The sequence below is a fragment of the Marmota flaviventris genome, chromosome 6 (genome assembly GCF_047511675.1).
Source record: "Marmota flaviventris isolate mMarFla1 chromosome 6, mMarFla1.hap1, whole genome shotgun sequence".
Taxonomy (NCBI): Eukaryota; Metazoa; Chordata; class Mammalia; order Rodentia; family Sciuridae; genus Marmota; species Marmota flaviventris.
The window spans coordinates 153,819,756-153,833,130 of record NC_092503.1 but is presented as its reverse complement, the minus strand read 5'-3'; positions in this window follow the sequence as shown (position 1 = coordinate 153,833,130).

Sequence of the window (13,375 nt, the reverse complement as noted above, 5' to 3'; positions counted from 1 at the left end):
CCTGGTCCTCTCCCGAGCTGCTGCACCCTCCACCACTTTACCTGCTTTACGTAGCGGTGGGCACGCTCGGCGGCTAACAGGGAGTGTCGGTAAATTCGGATCCCCTCCCCTCCCCAATAAATCAATTGCCGCCTCCCGTTCACTGGTCAGAAGGTCCCGAAGTCTGGGGAGGCACGCCCCTCGGGTCGGGTCAGCCGAGCGGGAGGTGGCGGGTCCCCGGGCTCGCTCCGTCTGCCGAGGCAGGAATGGCTTCGGACGCAGTTCCTCCGGAGAGCGGCTGCCGCGAAGCCGCGCGCTCCGCTTCAGGACGCCCGAGGCCACCCTTTCTAAGGGACAGGTGCCCCGCTCCGGAGCCCGGGCGCGCGCCGCCGGGGACTCGGGGTGCCGGCAAGGCTGAGCCTCGCCTGTCGGTCACAGTTACAGGGAGGAGACAAATGGGGACCGACTCGGCGGCGCTTTCTGGAGGAAAGTCTCTCCTACTGTAAACGCGTTCCAGGCGACCTGTCACCAGTCTTGGGTTTAGGTTTCACGGCCCGGGAGGAAGTGGCCCAAGGCGCGCGCGTGCACGTGCACCCAAGCGACACGCGCAGCGCCTCTGCGCGCCCCCGACCTCCTCTGAAGTTGCGCGGGCCGTGGCGGGCGCGCGAGGCCGGGGTGGGGGTCCTTTCCCCGGCTCTCGGCTCCTCCTCCTCCCTCACGCCCCGAGCCAGCTGGGCCAGCCGCGACTGTGCCCAGTTCCGCCATTGACCGGAACTGGCAGCCGCTGGCACCCGGCCCTCTGGGTGCCCAGCGCCCTTCACTCCGACGCCTCAACGCTGTGAACCTGGCGCGGACCCACGCTTCAGCGAGCACACGACCTTCGCCCGCGGGCTGGACACCCCTCCCCGTCCCTGCAGGCGGAGGCCCCATTCAGCGCGCAGCTGCTGCGTCTCTTTCTTGAGGGCAGAGCGCGCGGGGGGGGGGGGGGAATGTGCGCAGCGCCGCGGGAGGGAAAAGGCGTTGAGCCAAGGGAGGTTGACAATTTGGTTGCACCCGAATCCTCAAACGTCCCTTTCCCGGGGACCTCAGAGAAGCCAGCGTGCCTTGGTGCCCACTCGCGCGGAGAAGGCAGAAAGGCTGGGGGACGCGGAGGCGCCCCACAGTGCCAGGAGCCCTTGCCAAGGGGCGCGGCCTACGCTCCGGATGATTCGGCCCCCAGCAGCTGGAGGAGGCGGCTCTGGGTCTGAGAGAAGGGAGCATATGGCAAGTAGATAACAGGCTGCGCCCCGGGCGCAGTTACTTGGAAGCCAAGCTCTGCAGAAGGGCTCGGCTTGCTTTGTCCTCTTGGATTCGCTGGTCTCTCTGCCTCTCCGCAAGCAACCACTGCAGTCAGGCCTGGCGCAGGCGTGGAGCAGGGCTCCCCACCCGGCCCGGGCGGTCCAAAACAGCCCAGTGGCCTTGGCACGCGGTGTGGGTGGGGACACGCCCCGTGGATTCCCCGTCCCCACCCCGACAGCCAAGTGGAAGCAATTGCCCTTGGAAGCCCGTGGGGAAAGCGGCTGATTTCACTTTTGGAAAAACGCTGGAGCAGGAGCAACCCTCAGCCAGCGTTACAAACCCGGTGACCCGCCATTGGAGGCCGTGCGAGGGCGGCCGGGGCGGCCACGTCTGCCGGCGAGAGAAACCTGCCGCGGAGTGGGCAGAGGGAAGCAATGCAAAATGTCAGATAGGAGAAAGAGGGGGCGGCGGAGGAGGAAAGGCGCTAGACCGCAGAGAGGGGAAGACAGGAGATTGCACCGGCTGCCTCGAGACGCGGGTCAGAGGAGGAGAGAGGTGGGTGCGTGGCCGGCAGCTGGCGCAGAACGCCTGGGCTCCGCCAGGCACTGGACCTTTTTTTCTCGCTGTGGTCCAGCGCCCCTACTCCCAGAGCAGGCTTGTGTCACGTGGGAAGCGGACGGTGCCTGGGGCGCGCACGGGGAGGGGAGGGAAGGAGCCAAAGAACCCCGTGCCCGCTCGGTGTTGGGCGAGCTGCACACCTGGCTTCGGACTCACCATCTGCTCCCAGCTACCGCCTCTGGGGCTGGAGAAAGACGAATGCGGTGCGGGAGGGAGTGGATGGCTTCGCTCTGTACCCGCGGTGAGCTCAACGTTTATAAAACTCCTACTGTGTGCTGAGCGCAGCCCCGCTCCCCTCCACCGATGGGCCCTTTACTGTTCTGCTATCCTGCAAGCTAGAAAAGAATCCTGTGTGCACTGTAAGAGAAATTCACATTTTGAACCTTAATACATAAGCAAGCCGCCAGGCCAAGGTGGGCGATTGAGACAGTGTGGAGTCTGGAAAATTAATCTGTGGACTTTTGTGATTTTCTTCTCTGATCCCCCAAGTACAAGACTCCCCACACTTCCTTTCCCACATTCTCACAACCCACAGATCAAAATTTAAAACAAGTTAAAAATAATTTATTGGCTTTAGCTCTCAAGGCCAATAACTAAAGGCTAGTCTTTTCCTCAAACTTAACTAATTTTATAAATGTCAGACCCAAAATACCATCTGGATATAATGCCTACTTGTAATCCTGAAATAAAATTTGGAGGTGATATAATCTATGCATATATCATTATTTTAAAAAACATAATGCTGAAACAATACTATGGTAGAGAAATACAACCTACCTAATTTATAATAAAACAGTATACACTTCAAATGTGTGTCATAGGGCTGTATTTCCCAGGAATGTCTGAACTGCCGAGAAGAACCAAAATTCTCCCTAGGGAGTACTACTGCCCAGATGTGAATTATGCACAATGGGTGCCAGGCAAGTTCTAAGTAATGAGGGCAGTATTGATATCCTGAACTTTTATATCAGACCTGTGAGATTGAAATAGGTTTGCCTTCTGGTATTGGTGACTTTGTGTGGCCCTTTTTCTCACTAACTCTGAGTTTGTTCACTGACTTGGTTCAGCCCATGGGGCACTAGCAAGCTCTCATAAGGAATTGGCTCACATGATTATGAAGGCAAACCAACCCCAAGATGTGTCCTTGGCAAGCTGCAGACCCAGGAATGGCAATGGTACACAGTTCCAGTTCAAGGCAGGAAAAAACAATGTCCAGCTTGAAGACAGTCAGGAAGGAGAAATGCTCTCTTCCTTGGGGGGTGGGGGGTGGGGGGTGGGGTGGCGAATCAGCCATTTCATTCTACTAAGAACTTCCATGGATTGAGGATCTCCCACATTTGGGAGGGCAATCTGCTTTACTCAGCCTATAGGTTCAAACATTACACACACCAAAACAAAACAAAAACATCCTCACAGAAACACCCAGAATGTCTGAACAAATCTCTGGGCATCTCATGACCCGGTCAGTGGACACATAAAATTAAACATCACACAGTTACCAGGGTTTCGTCTTAGAGAAATGACTTTATTCAAGGATGGCTTTGAGCATAGGTTAATAAGTAGCCATCCAGAGAAAACTGGAGAGTTCTTCAACCCCGCCTTCTGATATCTGGCCCCTCCAGCCAACAAATAACAGTACAGGTCCAGTGACTGAGATTTACCCTCCAATTAGAATATATATTTTTCCTAATTAAGATGGATGTTATCTGATAGACTTCGGCTAGGCAGTAATAGCTTACAGTAGGTGGTGACTTTTCCTGGAGATTCAGGAAGATTCTGATATGGGTGGGAGCAGACAGGGAGGGCAAAAGATCTCTCCATCAGGGGTGGTTTGAGCACAGTGCTCTGGGCTAAAGGACATGGTGTGACAGATGAGGAAAGGGAGAGCCAAAGGTTAAAACTTGCAACCCTCTGTAAACATATAGCTTTAATTTCTTGAGGCTGGAAAGTCCCTGATGTTAATATGCAAGATAGTATCACTAAAATGGCTTAGAGTTTAAGGTATGTTGTAGCTTAACTCAGAATAGATACAGCTTTCCTTTTCATGTATGTGCCTCAAGGGGAAAATTTTTTAAAAGGCTCCTGAGGAACATCCATATCTTACTATGTGAGTGGAGGATATTCTTCACTAACCTTCCTTTAGAAGTGATTTTATTATGATAACCATGGTCTAGTCCAAATTTCGGTCTCCAGGTTTTTAGAATTCAGCACTTTAAAAGAGTAGAGAAAATATGTAGGGAACACTCCCTCGGTTCTCAGAATCAAACCCAGGGCTGGGCATGTGCTAAGCACCACTCTACTATGGAGCTAGAGTCCCCAACCCCAAGACAGTTTGTTTTTGTAGTACCAGGATCAGACCCAGGGCTAAGCATGTGCCCCACCACTACGCTCCGCCCTGCCTCTCGGTGGACACCGCTTCCTGGAGGTGACCTGTATCATATGTGCTCATAGCCCATTGAATTTAACGAGGCTTGTGACCTTGCCTAGAAGGATTGGAAATCCGCTCACCTCTGTATCCCAGCAAGGAGGAAAATTGGGAATGGGTGAATCCTAGAAAGCTGTTTAGATTATCTATGGAATTGACCCGCTTCACCTATCAAGTGAATTTAAGTGTTTTGCTCAGGATTTTTTGGGAGAGGGCGGGGGTATCTGTGACACAAAGACCTGTTGAGAACAACATAGAGAAGGAAGTTTATTTAGGCTCATAGTTTCAGAAGTCTCAGTCCGTAGACCCCTGAATCCATAGCCCTGGGCTTAGGGTGAGGCAGGACATCATGGTGGAAGCCTTGGCAGAGGAGAGCAGCGCAGAGTGTGGCCACCAGGAAGCCGAGAGAGCTCTGCTCACCACAGACAAAATACAAACCCCAAAGTCATGCCCCCAGTGACCGACCTTCTCCAGCCACACCCTACCTGCTTCCAGTTACCACCTAGTGAATCCATATCAGTGGATTAATCCACTGATGAGGTTGTAGCTCTCATAATCCTTTTACCTGTGAACATTCTTGCACTGTCTCACTTAAAAACTTATGGGAGATACCTCATATCTAAACCATAACATAAATACTATTGCTCTTTCAGATTCAAAATAAAAGTTATGCTCTTCCAGGATTTTTTTTTTTCTTTTACCTGAACTAATATTTTAGGGTATTGTGTTTTGTTGTTTTGTAGTGCTGGGGATTGAACCCAGGGTCTCGTGCCCACTAGGGGAGTGCTGTACCACTGAGCTACTATACAGAATATTTTTTAATCACATTAAGACTAAAAAAACAATCTTTAGAGACATAAACACTTGCACTACTGAGTCTGATGTGGCAGTAGCAGAAAGCTATCATAAGTAAAAGAAAAGACATTATAAAAACCATTTAAAAGATTAGAGATCTACAGAAGCATATGAGACCAGAGGAAGTAAAATCTAGAAAGAGAACAGGCTTTTCTGTATGAGCAGAAGCTTCCCAGGGGTGTTCACAGATGGAGCAGACAACCCTGCTAAAGGGAGACTTCGGGGGGTTTATGGCCATGTGGGTTGGTGCGGACACACAGCAGTTATCATGATGAAAAGCATCATCAGATGGACAGCCATTTTTCCTTACAGGATATTTGCTGAGTACCAGTGTATACATGAGGCTGGCAGGTGGAGTCACAAAGACAGAAATCAACTGAAGTCACGCTAGAGGAAGAGACACGCAAAACAAAACAGAGCACCCCCTGCCTGGTGGAGCCCCTTGCTATCCAACATCTCTCTCTCTCTCACACACACACACACACCCCCCTCACACACACCTCCCTTTCAAAACGTTTGCTAGGCTTTCAACCTGGATGAGGAGAGAAGCTAAAGGGCTGAGTTCCAAATCTCAGACAGAAAGGCCTACCAGGCTGTCAGTCAGAAGAACAGAAGGAGCCTGGGGGTAAAGCAATGGTAGAGCGAGTGTGCCACTTAGCAGGCACGGGGCCCTGGGGTCAATCCCAGCTCCAAAAAGAAAAAAGTACAGGAAAGTCATGCCCAAGGAAGGACTGGACGAGAATCTAGAATGGCAGAGTAAAATGTCTTCGTAAGGTCTCTTGTCCCTGAGAAGACAAAATTCCCCTGGAGTTTGGAGTCTGCAACAAACACAAGAAGATCCTGGTCCTGAACCAGCTGAAACCTCAGCCTGATTGAGTCTAACTCAGAATGCAAGCTAGAGCCCAAAGGTTGGGTGTCAGTGATCAGCCCCCTCCATTTATCTGCCCCACAGACACAACTACAAACCCTCTCTGGGGAAGGAAGAACTTCAGTCTCTAAAGTTCTTTTCCATACAGTGTACAACAGGAGACCCAAAATAATTAAATGTGCCAAGAGGCAGTCGAAATATCATCAATATCATCAGTCGAAAGGACGAGTAGCCTGTAGATGTGGTCCAGCAGGTCACCCAGAGGTTAGAGTGACCAGCCATGGACTTTAGCTGTTATGAGGGCTTTTAATAGAAGAAAATGTGGGAAAAGTAGAGGGAAAGATGAAGCATTTACAGAGAATTGGAATCTTTAAAAAGCAAACAAATGGACATTCTAGAATTACAAAGCACACTATTTTAAGAATTCATTGAATGGGTTTTATATACAACTAGAAAAGGAAGAGGATCCGTGAATCCAAAAAGAGTCAGCAGGAAGTATTCAAATGTAAGTCCAGGGGGAAATGAAAAGGGTAAAGAGAGTCTGAGAGGCTTGTGAGATACAGACTCAGACTCGCGGAGCGACACTGAGCTGCTGAGACCTGGGCAGGAGAGGGAGGGCGCAGCCCGGGGCGACCCATGAGGAGATGTTTGCCGAGAATCCTACAAAATCAATGGTAAATATCAACCCAGAGGCCCAAGGGTCTTAATAAGCCCCAAGTTGCTTAAAAACAAAGAAAATGACTCCTAGATACAGCTTTGAAAGCAGCACTGAAGAGAAAAATCTTAAAAACTGCCAAAGAGGGGGAGACACATACTAGAGTATGTTTAGGATAAAAGATTATCTGAAGGGAGAAAATGTAAGACTTTTGGCTAACTTTCCAACAGATACTATGGAAGTCAAAAGACATCTAGGGACATCTCTAAAGTGCTGAAAGATAAATAATAATAATAGAAAAAACTGTCTCTAAAATCATACAAATCAAATCCCTAAAACAAATGAATCAAAATCCCCAAAACAGATGAAGGTTACAAAGAAATTAGACAAAAGCTTAGAGATTTGGGGTTTGACAGACATACACGCAAAGAAAGATTAAAGGAAGAATTTATGCTGAAGGGAAATAATCCCAAAGAAAAGCACAGGAATACCGGAAGGAATGAAAAACCTATGAAAGTATAAATACGTGGGTAGATTTAAAGGGGTATTGGCTATTTAAAACCCCCTGGTGGTCACATCTTCGGGGTTTATGTACAACAGTGAAACACAGCAGCTATAGCACAAATCCAGGGGGAGCTGCTGGGGTAAAACTGACGTACGTTTCCTACGGTGTTTGGGAGGCAGTAAAAAGTCAAATAGAAGATCTCAACTACCGAGAGAGGTCCAGCCCCGCGGCCCAGATCCACCCACACAGGCCTCTGCAGGGCCAGGCGCACAGAGGGTCGGGTCCACCCCTTTAACAGGCAGGGCAGACATCCTCCAGAGCCTAGCCTTTGGCACAGGACCACCCTTCCTACCAGCAGACTACCAGATCCACCCACTCCAACTTACGCAGATCCCAGACCCAGGATGCAGTAGTATCCACTGAGGGACACCAGCAGGGTCTGGAAGCCCAACATCAAGGTGAGGTACAGACAATCTGCATGGGTACTACAAGAATAGAGGGAAGAAACTGTAATATCTCAGAGAACATGAAAAAACAAGGGAGGAAAGTGCCCCAAACCAACCAGGACACTGTAATAACAGAACCCATGGACAGCGGAGTTGATGAAATGTAAGAGGAGGAGCTCAGAAGGTTCATAATTAAAATGATCTGTGAATTAAAGAATGACCTAAATGAGCAAATACAGGCAAAAATTGATCACTCCAACAATGAGATGAGAGACACATACAGGTAGCAAAAGCTTACTTCAAGAGAGAGATAGAGACCCTGAAAAAAAAAGTCAGAAGTCCTTGAAATGAAGGACACAATAAATCAAATAAAAAACTCAATAGAAAGCATCACCAACAGACCAGATCACTTGGAAGACAGAACGTCAGACAATGAAGACAAAGTACAATCTGGAAAATAAAGTTGATCACACAGTGAAGAAAGTCAGAAACCACGAACAGAACAGCCAAGAATTATGGGGCAGCATCAGAAGACCCAATCTAAGAGCTATTGGAATAGAGGAAGGCACAGAGTTTCAAACCAAAGGCATGCACAATCTCTTCAGTGAGATAATATCAGAAAATTTCCCAAACATGAAGAACAAATTGGAAAACCAAACACAAGAGGCTTACAGGACACCAAATGTACAAAATTACAACAGATCTACACCAAAGCACATGATAATGAAAATGCCCAGCATACAGAATAAGGATAGCATCTTTTTTTTTTAATATTTGGAGACATTTATTTATAAGAAGAAATAGATATTTTCTGTTTACACACACAACTGGGGCCAACATAAGTGAGCAGATTCAGGGTGTGATGAATTCTATACAATGGGCAAAGGGGAGTCTGATCAGGAAGAGAGGGGAAAAAGAAATAACAATGAGGAAGGAAATAGATAAGAAGAGGGAGGCCCTTTATCTGCTTCTGCCAAGGAGAGGGCTGCTGAAACCTTGGAAGAGGGCAGCGTCCTGGATGGTGCCCATATGGAGAGGGCATCCTAAGTCGGCCGTGTTATGTCCAGTCATGAACTAATCAGCAAAACTGACGCTGCTCCCTTCATCATTGTCCTTGACGTGTCCTCCTCTGGGTGGAGTCTGCACAGTGCCTTTCATCATCAGAGTTTTGAATCATTTTTACTTTCCTTCTCCGACTGTGATTCCTTTGGCTAAAGTATTTTCACAGGAGCCATTTTCTAAGTCCCTCTTTTCTCTTCCTGTGCCTAAGTGATCATCCGACTTCATGCCTTGAATGTGAGCAGCAGTGAGTCAACCAACACTACCTAACACATCTGCAAAAGAAAATATATTTTAAGAGTTTCCCTAGACACACAAATAGGTGAATTTTCTCATTTCTAGAAAACAGAATAAGAATAGAAATTTTTTTCTACCAAGACTGAAAGGGGTTCTTTCTTTTAATTCTTTTTTTTAAATTTTTTATTGTTGGTTGTTCAAAACATTACAAATTTCTTGACATATCATATTCCACACTTTGATTCAAGTGGGTTATGAACTCCCACCTTCACCCCATACACAGACTGCAGAATCACATCAGTTACATTAAAAGCCACAAGAAAGAGAAATCAAATCACATATAGCGGGAGACCAATTCTTACCTCAGCAGATTTTTCCACCCAGACCCTCAGAGCCAGGAGATTATGGAAGAACATATCCCAAGCTCTGAAAGAAAATGAAGGCCAACCAAGAATCTTATATCCAGCAAAATTAAACTTTAGATTTGATGATGAAATAAAAACCTTCCATAATAAACAAAAGTTAAAATAATTTACAACTAGAAAGTCTGCACTACAGAACATCCTCAGCAAAATATTCCAAGAAGAGGAAATGAAAAACAATGATGAAAAAAGTTAAATATGCACAGGCAGATTTTAAGGTAGCCACTAAACCTCTGGAAGAACAGTACAAGCGGATATAAACCAAAAAAGCTAATAAAGGAAATAAAATGGATTATTAAAATATTTGATTGATTCAGAAGTCAGCAGAGAAGGCAGAATCAAGAAACAAAGCAAAGATAGAATAAACAGAACCCAAAGAACAAGACCAGACTTAGAAGCAAACAAAATCCCTCATACAAATGGACTAAACGTGCCTATCAAAATGCCAAATGGCCAAATTGGCTTATTAAAAGACCCAGCTCTGTGCTGTTTACAAAAGACACATTTGAATATTATTACACACATTTTGAATATTAGGTACAGAAGACAAGTTTAAAAATAAATCGATAAATAGACCAATGCTGTAAAACACTAGCCAAAAGGAAGCAGATGTGTTTACATTAATATTAAAGAGATTTTGAGGCAAGAAATATTTCTAGAGATAAAACATTTCATAATAACAATATAATTGAAATATAAGTTGAAGTTGAGGACTTCACATCCTTGAGTAACCCCTGTGGTCTCACTGTGTCCCCTACTGATTCACGTGTTGAAGCTTAATTGCAATGCAGTGGCTTAGGGAGGTGGGGCCTGTGGTGGGTGATTGGGATGTGGGGGAGGCTCCAGCTACATGAATGGTATCAGTGCCCTTGTGAAAGAGTTTGAGGGGGCCCATCTTGTCAGGACCCAGCAGAAGTGCCATCTATGAAGCAGAGAGCTTAGCCTTCTCCAGACGTGGGTTGTGCTGAACCCTTGATCTTGGATTTTCCAGCCTCTGGAACTGTGAGAAAAAAACTTCTGTGGTTTATAAACTACTCAGTCTAAGCTATTTTGTTATAGAAGCCCAAACAGACTAAGAAATTAACTAATAGCTAAAAACAACCAAACACCAATAAGATTTGAACACTATCAACTAATTTGACTAAATTAACACAGATGAAATAATACACCCAATACTGAAAATACACAATCCTTATTAAATTTTGTGCCTTAAATCAAGTTTCAGTAATTTCGAAAGACTAGTATTTCACAGAATTTGCCTTTAATCACAGTGGGACTAAATTAAAAATGAATGATGAAAATGTTATGAGAATAGCATTGATGATGAAATTTTAGTTTGAAAATTAAGCAGCATATTTTTAAATAACACGTACTTCAAGATTAGAAAATAGAAATTATTCTGAACATATAAAAATAAAAATTATGACATCAAAATATATGCAAAAGGAAAATTTACAACGTTAAATATATATGATACAAAAGAAAACCTAAGACCTCTTGGATTCTGCCTAAAGAAAGTATAAGGAGTAAATCAAGTTTAGTGAAAGTAAAAGGAAGAATAATTATAAATTTAAATGCAGAAATCAATGAAATCCAAAACAGATGTACCACAGAGAGAAAAAAAAAATAAGTTGGTTCCTGGAAGTAATTAATACTCGCAGTAAATTAAGAGGGGAAAACCCCACACACAAATTACCAATATTGTGAATGAAAGAATTGTCTTCACAATTTGAAATTACTAAAACTTGATTTAAGACACAAGATTTAATAAGGATTGTGTATTTTCAGAATTGGGTGTATTTTTTTATCTGTGTTAATTAAGTCACATTAGTTGACAGTGTTCAAATCTTATTGGTGTTTGGTTGTTTTTATCTATTAGTTAATTTCTAAGTCTCATACAAATGACATGGACATGAGAAAGTTTATTTTAAAAAGTATTATTAATAACTGTAGACTAATCAATTAACAATTTGAAGGAAATGGGAAAATTGCCTACAAAACACAACTTATAAAAATTGATTTATAAGGGAGAAAATATGAATAATTCTACCTCTATTAAATAAATGGAATTCATAATTTAAAAGCCTTCCCACCAGGAAAACATTAGGGTCAGGTGACCTCTCTGTTGAATTTTCCAAAATCTTAAAAGAAAAAACATCACCAGTTATACAAAATAAATTTCATAAATAAAATCCAAGGACCAGAGAAAGAGGGGATGCTTCACAATTCTTTTAAACCATATAATTTCAAAACTCAAAATGCAAGGATATTATGAGAAAAGAAAATTACTTTCCATTATTCTTCATGAACACAGATGCAAACAATTTTTTTTTAAACATTTTTGGTATCTTTATTTCTGCAGACCTAGAACATTTATAAGTTCATTTTTTGAAATACAAAAATATGTTCAAAACTGTAAGCAGATAGATGCAAACATTTTCAACAAAGCACTAGTAAGTGAAATCCAGCAGTATATAAAAGGATAATGCATCATGACCAAGTAAAGTTTACCCCTGGAATGCAAGGTTGGCTTAATACTTAAAATAATCAATGAAATCCACCACATAACAGATTAAGGGAGAAAAGCCATATGATCATCTCAGTAAGTTCACACAAAGCATCTGATAAAATTCATATTCTGTAAGGATGCATATATATATATATATATTTTTTTTTTCCTCTCCCCAGGAAAGTAGGAATATTTCAATCTCATAACCTAAAATAGTACACACTAGAATTTTGAACATTTTGACTGAAGTGGAAATATTGCAAGAATGTCTACTCTCACCACTTTTATTCAGATATTCTACTAGAGTTTCTACCCAACATAACAAGGTGAGAAACTAATAAAATATATAAGCCGGGTATGGTGGTGCATGCCTGTAATTCCAGTGGAAGGCTGGGACAGGAGGATTGTGAGTTCAAAGCCAGCCTCAGCAATGGTGAGGCACTAAGCAACTCAGTGAGACCCTGTCTCTAAATAAAATACAAAATAGGGCTGGGGGTGTGGCTCAGTGGGTGGGTGCCCCTGAGTTCAATCTCAGGTACCAAAATATATATATATACATATATTTTTTCTAATATTTTAAATATTATAAAAATGAAATAAATTTGCTTTTATTTACAAGTGACATGATTTTATATATAGAAATTGCAAAATAAAATAAAATCCATGCTGTAGTCTGTATCTGCAATGCCCTGCGAAGGTCCACATGTTAAAGGCTCTTGGGAACATTGAAGAGGCGGGGCCTAGTGGGCTTTTGCAGGTCACTGGAGGCAGCTGGACACAGGCTCTTCCTCTGCCTCTCTGCGTCCTGGCTTTGCAATGAGTGGCTCCACTCTGCCATGTGACCCTACCATTTTGAGCTGCCTCCTCACAGGCCTAAAAGCAATGGAGTCAAAAGATTATGGACTGGCACCTCCCAAACTGTGAGCCCAAATAAACCTTTCCTCTTTACCATTTGATCACCTCGGACAGCGAATGACTAACACAATCCACAAAATATCAAAATTAACAGGTGTGTGCCACATACTCGGGACACAGAAATCAATAGTATTTCCATATATTAACACAAAACAACCAAAACTTTAAAAATATACCATTTAAGCTGAGCGGTGCCTATAATCCCAGTGGCTTGGGAGGCTGAGGCAGAAGGATCGCAAATTCAAAGTCAGCCTCAGCAACAGCAAGAGGCTAAGCAACTCAGTGAGACCCTGTCTCTAAATAAAATACAAAATAGGGCTGGAGGTGGGGCTCAGTGGTTGAGTGCCCCTGAGTTCAATCCCTATAACTCCCCCCCGCAAAATATATTTACCATTTAAAACAGCATCAAATATCACAAAATACATAGGAATAAATTCCACAAAAAGAAGTGAAAATCCTCTTCTCTGAAAATTCTAGAACTTTTCTGAGAAATTAGAAATGAACTAAATCAAGAGGTATACCATGTTTTAGGGTGGAAAACTCAATTTTGTAAGTTGCAAATTTCTCCAAAACTCACTTCTTGATTGTTTATTTGTTGGAAATA